Here is a 7,142-nt window from a genome sequence, read left to right on the forward strand (position 1 = left end):
CCTTTAACAGGGTAACACTTCATGTAAGTGTTTGTAAATCCTCTAACCAGGTCACTATTAATATAGTGTAGAGCCTTTAACAGGGCAGACCATCAGAAGTGGTTGAACAATATTGCAACAATAATTTTTGTGGGTATCATCCCCACCCCAGTTTTACCTTCTTATTCCTGGAGGGTTTTTGGGTTACCAAATTCCAGTGTTATGAGTTGTTGATGCATGTCTTAGTTTCATGTTTACTTGATGTATTTGCATGCATGCAATTTACTTTCAGTTAAAAAAATTTATTGGATATAAGTGTGATACTTCTGATTCACCCCCCCCCCCCCCCCCCCCCCAAGGTACTCTTTCCATTATTTGAATATTCTAACAATTGGTATCAGAGCGAATCTAGGTTCTCACAAGGAAAAGCCTAACACCTTGGAGGAAAAGATCTAAAAATGGAAGCTTTCAAACTTGGAAAGATCATTGAAAATCAGGTGATAGATGTGCAACTTGCTCTACATAGCTTGGAGGAATTTAGAAACAAGTTGAGAAACTCATTAGAAAAAAGGAAGGATCTAGCCATAGCTGAAAATGATATACACTACAAGGAGATTGATACCACCAACATATTTTCCAACGGAGATACTAAAGAGTTTGATGCAGCAATAGCAGAACTGATGGAGAAAAATAAAATTCAAGCAAATGAGATAAGATCTCTCAAGATGGAACATGAGTCACAGACCATAATGATATGTGAAATCACTGAACACAAGAAAAGAGCAATTGAAGATAAAGTTATAATGGAAAATGACAAAAGAAACCTTGCAAATAGACTTGGAGAAAAATGTACTAAATTGGCAAGGATCTCAAATATGCAGATGGATACACTTGCCCAAATGATGAACCTTCATCATGAACTCAATGTAAAAGATATTGAGATCTCTACTTTGAAGATGCGGAATGAACAAATGCAGAATGAATTGAACAGAGAAAAAGAGGTAGCAGAGAATCTCAATAAGTCAAGTGAAGCCATCAAGTATTTTGAATAGTTGTTGAGATCCCCAAAATATGCCCATGATACATCAGGACTAGGATACAATAGCACTAAAGTTGGGGAATCATCAAAGAATGTTGAACAAAGAAGTGACAAAGGTAAGAATTCAAAACTCACTTGTCATTATTGTAATACGAAGGGGCATACAGCAAATGTGTGTAGGAGTAGAAGATTCAATCAATCAAACACACCCAAAAATAAGAGTTTCTGTCACAAGTGCAACATGCAAGGACATATGACACAAAATTGCAGATCCAATGTCACAAGGACTCAGAGATTTGATGGACATTGTTATAATTGCAAAAAGTATGGACATAGGGCATTTGAATGCAAATCAAAACCTATGTGGACATCAAATCAACCAGCAAAAATAGAAGGGAATGAAAGTCATTATCATTGGGATTACAATACCAGATATAGCTGTCACTATTGTCAAGAATATAGACATATACCACATAACTGCATAAGAACACATTTAAGAGGAAACTACAAAAGATGGTTGAATCAAACTACATGTTTCAGTTGTTTGAAAATTGGTCATATCAGCAGAAACTGTCGTACAAGATCAAAGGCACCCAAGATTGAAGAAAACAAAGGAAAACAAAAGATTGATGTCGAAAAGATAAGGGGGCAAATGAACAAGACTTGGAAAAAGAAAGATGAGTGCAACACATCAAGTGGAGGGATCACTTCACCCAATGGGTCAAGTGATCACACTTCATCAAACTAAGCATGGGAAGTACACAGGACTGATATACAAAGCTATATCACACATCAGTCCCAAGACAAAGAAGCTAAGCAAAGTATAAACCTACATGTTGTTGTCGAGCTGTCTTTGGATACCGAGTTAAACTCCAATAGATGTCGAGCTCCCAATAGCGACTGAGCTGATAACTGATGTCGAGTTGGATAACTCCAATGGAAGCCAAGCAAAGTGAAAATATAGTGCAAGCCGAGTTAGGTCAAGATTTTTTCAAAAGCCGAGTTGGCAGTTGAGCATTTAATGCGATGGAATAAGGGTATATTATCACGATTTCAATCAGTTTTACTCATCGCGATTAAGAAGTAAAGAAGAAGAAAGAGAGCCGAGCGACTTCATAGCAAGAATCCAACAGATTGCAACATCATTCAACACATTTTTCATCGATCTTGAGGTATTTTCATTTGTGCCGAGCTACATAATTTCGTATCCTTTTGTTGTGAAAACCCTAGTTTGCATAAATGGCGTCAAGTTCGAAGAAAACTAAGGTAAAAGAGTCTTTTGAAGTGCAGTTAGTTTCAAATGAGGTCAAGCAACCTAATTTTTGTCCTATACCCGAAGTTGCCTACAAAAACGTCCCAGCCGAAGCACTCTCCCATATTTCCCCAAAAGTTGTAATGGTCCAAGACGTGAGAAAATGTTACAACTGTAAGATAGGAGCCTTAAGAGACATGGAAATAAGACAAGCCTATGAGAAATTGTGTGTAGATGGAGTCTTGAAAGATGAATTCAAAATCATTGAAAGAAAGGGTTTGACCCGAGTTTTAAACTTTGCCACCGTATTCAAAATAGAATGGATTAGACTTGAGCTGAGCAGAATTCATGGTGAAAATTTGTGGTTAGAAGATATTCCCATCAAATTGACCAAAGAAATCATACATAGAGTAACAGGGTACCAACCCTAGATCGGTACAAAACCCTGAGAAGTGAATCAAAGGAGGTTATTGAAAAGAACACTGGTGCCCAGTGGAACAAAAGAGGAATGACAATTCACACCATACAAGATCCTCTTAGTTGAGTTTGCTGTTAGAGTCATCGCCCATAAATTCTACCAATGTAGTAGACTCAACAGTGTACCATGTATTGCAGTAGATGTAGGCTACAAATTGGTGAAAAAGGATCATACTTATGATCTTGCAGAACTGCAACTACAACAGATCAATGAAAACCTAGCTACCATAAGAAGAACAAAGGGCACTCAATGCAAATTTGGAGCAATCCTAGTTTGCATATTCTTTTATGTTCAGAATGAGTTTCCTTCTTTTGGCAAAGTGGCATGGAGGAATGAGAAAACCATCATTGTCCAAATCAATGAATACATAAAGCAAATGGGAGAAAATTTTGATACCTTGATGACAAGCTATTTTGAGGATTTCAAGAAATCTACGAAGCAAAGATCAAGGATACCAGTTTCTTTAGTAGAAAAACATACTAATGATATATGTTTCTTAGTTGACATTGATTTTACCTATATTCAAGCAGTAATACCAAGAGTGAGATGGCTAAGGCCATTTGGATATGAAATTAATATTGATGAGGCATCTGCAGCAATAACTGCATTATTGGTAGAAGAAACAGATAAAAGTGCTCCACATTTTGTTACTTATGATGTGGTAAGATCAAAGATAAACATGGAATTAAAAATTGCTTCCACATTGAAGAAGAAAGACAAATTATTAAATAAGATTAAGAAGAAATTTGGTAAAGAAATTGAGGCTGAAGAAGAAGAAAAAGAAGATGACAGTGATGATGAAGATGAGCAAGAACAAGGGCCAATGGAATTAACCCAAGGTCTTGGAGAAGACAAAGAGGAAGAAGAAGCCAAGGAAGCACCAATTGAAGCTGAGCCAAAGAAGAGAAAGGCAACAAAACAACCTTCAGCTAAGCCCAGATCAAAGAAAGTTGCCACGCCATCACCTCAAAAGCCAACAACACGAGCAGCAACAAGGGCCTCCACTCAAAAGGCTAAAGAGGAAATTACAAAGAAGGAACAAATCAAGGAAACATAGGAAGAGCCGAGGAACAGAGGAAGATATGTGGCTCAACCTGACACTGATGAAGAAGACCAATTTGAAAAAGTAAGCCATTCCTCAGTTGATACCTTATGTAAAAAGATTGGAAATGGTGACTTAAGTAATTTAAATAAAGTTGATTTCAATAAATTTACTAAAGAAGAACAAAATAAGATAGAAGAAACAATTTATGGAATGATGGCACAGTTCAAGTACACTCCACTTGAACTAGATGGACAATTGCCAAAAGAACTGTCAAAAATTGTAGAAGACAGATGGCATTTCTGTTTGAAAATGGAGAAGGAGATAAGGGAATCAACCCTAGCAAGTGTATTGTCGGATTTGACTAGGGAAAAAGTAAAGAATGCAGTCAAAAGGCACAATAATAGGTTTACACCTAAATACAGGGCATTCTTCATACTCCAAAACAGGATGGAAGAGATTGTTCAAAGAATAATGAAATCATGGAAGAACTTGTACAAAAAGATTGAAGATTTTCTTGAAGAAGAATACAAGGAATAAGTTGTTGTGCCAATAGAGGAAAGGAGAAAAAGGAAAGAAGATGAAGAAAAGAAAAGAGAAGAAGAAAGGAAAGAAGAAGAACAAAAGAAAAGAGAAGAAGAGAAGAAGGAAGAAGAAAAGAAAGATGGAGAGGAGGAACAGACACAAAAACAGGATATAATGGGAACAATCGAGCAAGAGCAGCAACCAGATCAGAGTGTGCAAGACACACAATTACCACCTCCTAGCCCTCCTCAAGCATCCATCTCACCTACAGACACTGTAACTATTACTGATGTTCCTGATACTTTTGGTCAGAATATCAATCCATTAACTGCAGAAGATCTTAAAAGAATTCTTGACCAATCTACACAGCAAGCAATATTATGTGCAGATCCAGTATTGGTCAGTATGGATGAATTGCAGAAACTAGTAGAAAGTACAGTCAAAGATAAGGTGAATCCACAACAACCACCTTCTATCATCTCTACAACTACTAGTAGTCAATTTCAAATGCCAACAAGCATAGTTGATGCTACAATACAGAAGCCAAGTGCAGTTGTAGAAAAAGGAATAGAACAAACAGGGCAGACTATTACATCTGATCCTACAGCACAAACACAAGGTGCACTTCCCAAGATTACAATAATTGATCATGGTAGACAGAAGGAGGAGGAAACAGTGAAAACCCCTAAAGAATAGGAGGCAATACAAACATTAATAGATTTGCCTACCTCGGGAACTCCTTCACACCAGCCATTGCAAATATCTATACCAGGATCTACCTCTACCAGAGTTGCAAGGGTACTTTACTATGGAGACCCTGAATTAGATGAGGAGATAGTCATACCAGGCTATGAATCAAAAACAATAACCATTGATCAAATCAATGAGGTGCAAGAAGCACTGAATGGGAGGAAAAGACAGGAGATACTCAGGAAGGAGTATAAACAAAAGCAAACACTATATGAGATTAAGGACATCTTTATGGAAGCCTTCAGTGTGCAATCACCAGACGAGTCAAAGCATATCACAGAGCAATTAACAGATATTGTTGACTAGGTGACAAATGAAGACCTAGAAACAAATGCAAAACTTATGGAATGGTCAGAAAGAAAATTCCAGGGGAAAGTGAATGAGAAAATATAAAATCAAATTGCACTTTCACAAGTTGAATTGGCAAAGCTTATTGAAAAAGTGAAAAAGGTACTTGAGAATATATTCTCATTGTACAAAAAGTTGTGTGATTTTTCATACTTCACACAAGAAACAAGCCAAAAGATACTGAGCTTGGAAAGAAATTTAAACATTTCAAGCATACAACTACCTAAAGATCCAGCTCAAAGTGAGAAACATTTTGCTCAATCGCTTCACACTCACAAAGAAATAGCTATATTAACAATAGATGAGGCTAATATCAAGGCCAAATTAATATAGCTCCAATCCTCTATTACCCCACATTTAGAGATACTCCATAAAGAGCAAGTATATGCTGAAACTGTTCTCAAGAAAGACCTAAATCTTTCTACATCAGATGGACTTATTCATCTTGCTGCCGAGACTGCCATCCAACATAAGTCACTGAAAATTGCTTTGAACAATTGGGATGTAGCTCTCAGGATGATTATGGAGGTAAACAACACATTTTTGGCTAAATATGGTCTTAACCCTTAAACATTCTTTGACATAAGTGTCAAAAAGGGGGAGAAAAGAGACATAATAGGGGGAGTTATGGGAGATACAGATATTATGAGATGAATTAATGGGGGAGAAAAGATACAAAGGAGGAGCATGATATACAGACAAGGCACAATCAACTTAGGGGGAGTTACAAATTTTTTGAGGTATATATATTGTAAGCTACAAATTTTGATCAAGTTTTCTTTAAACTTTGTATATACCAATCAGATTAGTAAATGTACTCATAAGGTTAGTTAAGTGTTTTTGTCACTCATGTCAAAGGGGGAGATTGTTAACTCATAATGGTTTTTGACACTTGAGTGCCAATACACTTACCTACTTTCTATATTGGAGCTAAGTACACCATGCATGCCAGCCACAACAAATGTCGAGTTAGGAAAGACTTCAGGTGTCGAGTGATCTTCATGTGCCGAGTAGTTTTCAGATGCCGAGTGAAGATCAAATACCGAGTGAAGTCTTAACAAGTGATGAGCAACATAAGGTGCCGAGTGTTAACAAGTGCCGAGTAACATAAGGTGTCGAGTGATACAATTTTGTTTAGGTGCTGAGCTATCTAGGAAACAGCATGTGTCGAGTATCAACAATACTTCAGGAGCTGAGTAACTCAGAATATCAGCATAAGAGTTTGTACTTGCACAAATTATGATGTAAACCATTTTTATAGCCGACATAAGGTAAATCTCAAAGTATTTAATGATGAGATTGAATCTTTTATTTTTCCTATGCAATCTACATGCAGCCAATAAGAAAAATGATGAAGGCATGCAACCAATAGAAGAAGTGCAAATAATAAGCGAAAAATGAAGATTGAATATGGATCGTAGATCCATACCTAACCCTAAATTCTCAAATGTCTTTATAAGGAAGACGAAATTTCATTGTAAAAACAAGAGTGGACATACAAGGGTGTACAAGGAAATCTATTTTCAAAAGCGAGGGTTATCTGATCACAAAGGATCAAGATCAGAGAAAGCGGAAAAGGTGCCTGCATTCAACAATCAAGGATTGTAATCTATCAAGTTCATTATACCTAATACTTTCTAGCAATTGTATTAGAATGAAAATCCTATGGTGATAGGTTAGCTTAATAGCTACTTCGTAGATCCTTTAATTAGGTGATTAAATCCTTTAA

The sequence above is a fragment of the Cupressus sempervirens genome, chromosome 6, assembly GCF_028749045.1.
Source record: "Cupressus sempervirens isolate cs-2001-9-10 chromosome 6, ASM2874904v1, whole genome shotgun sequence".
Classification (NCBI taxonomy): Eukaryota; Viridiplantae; Streptophyta; class Pinopsida; order Cupressales; family Cupressaceae; genus Cupressus; species Cupressus sempervirens.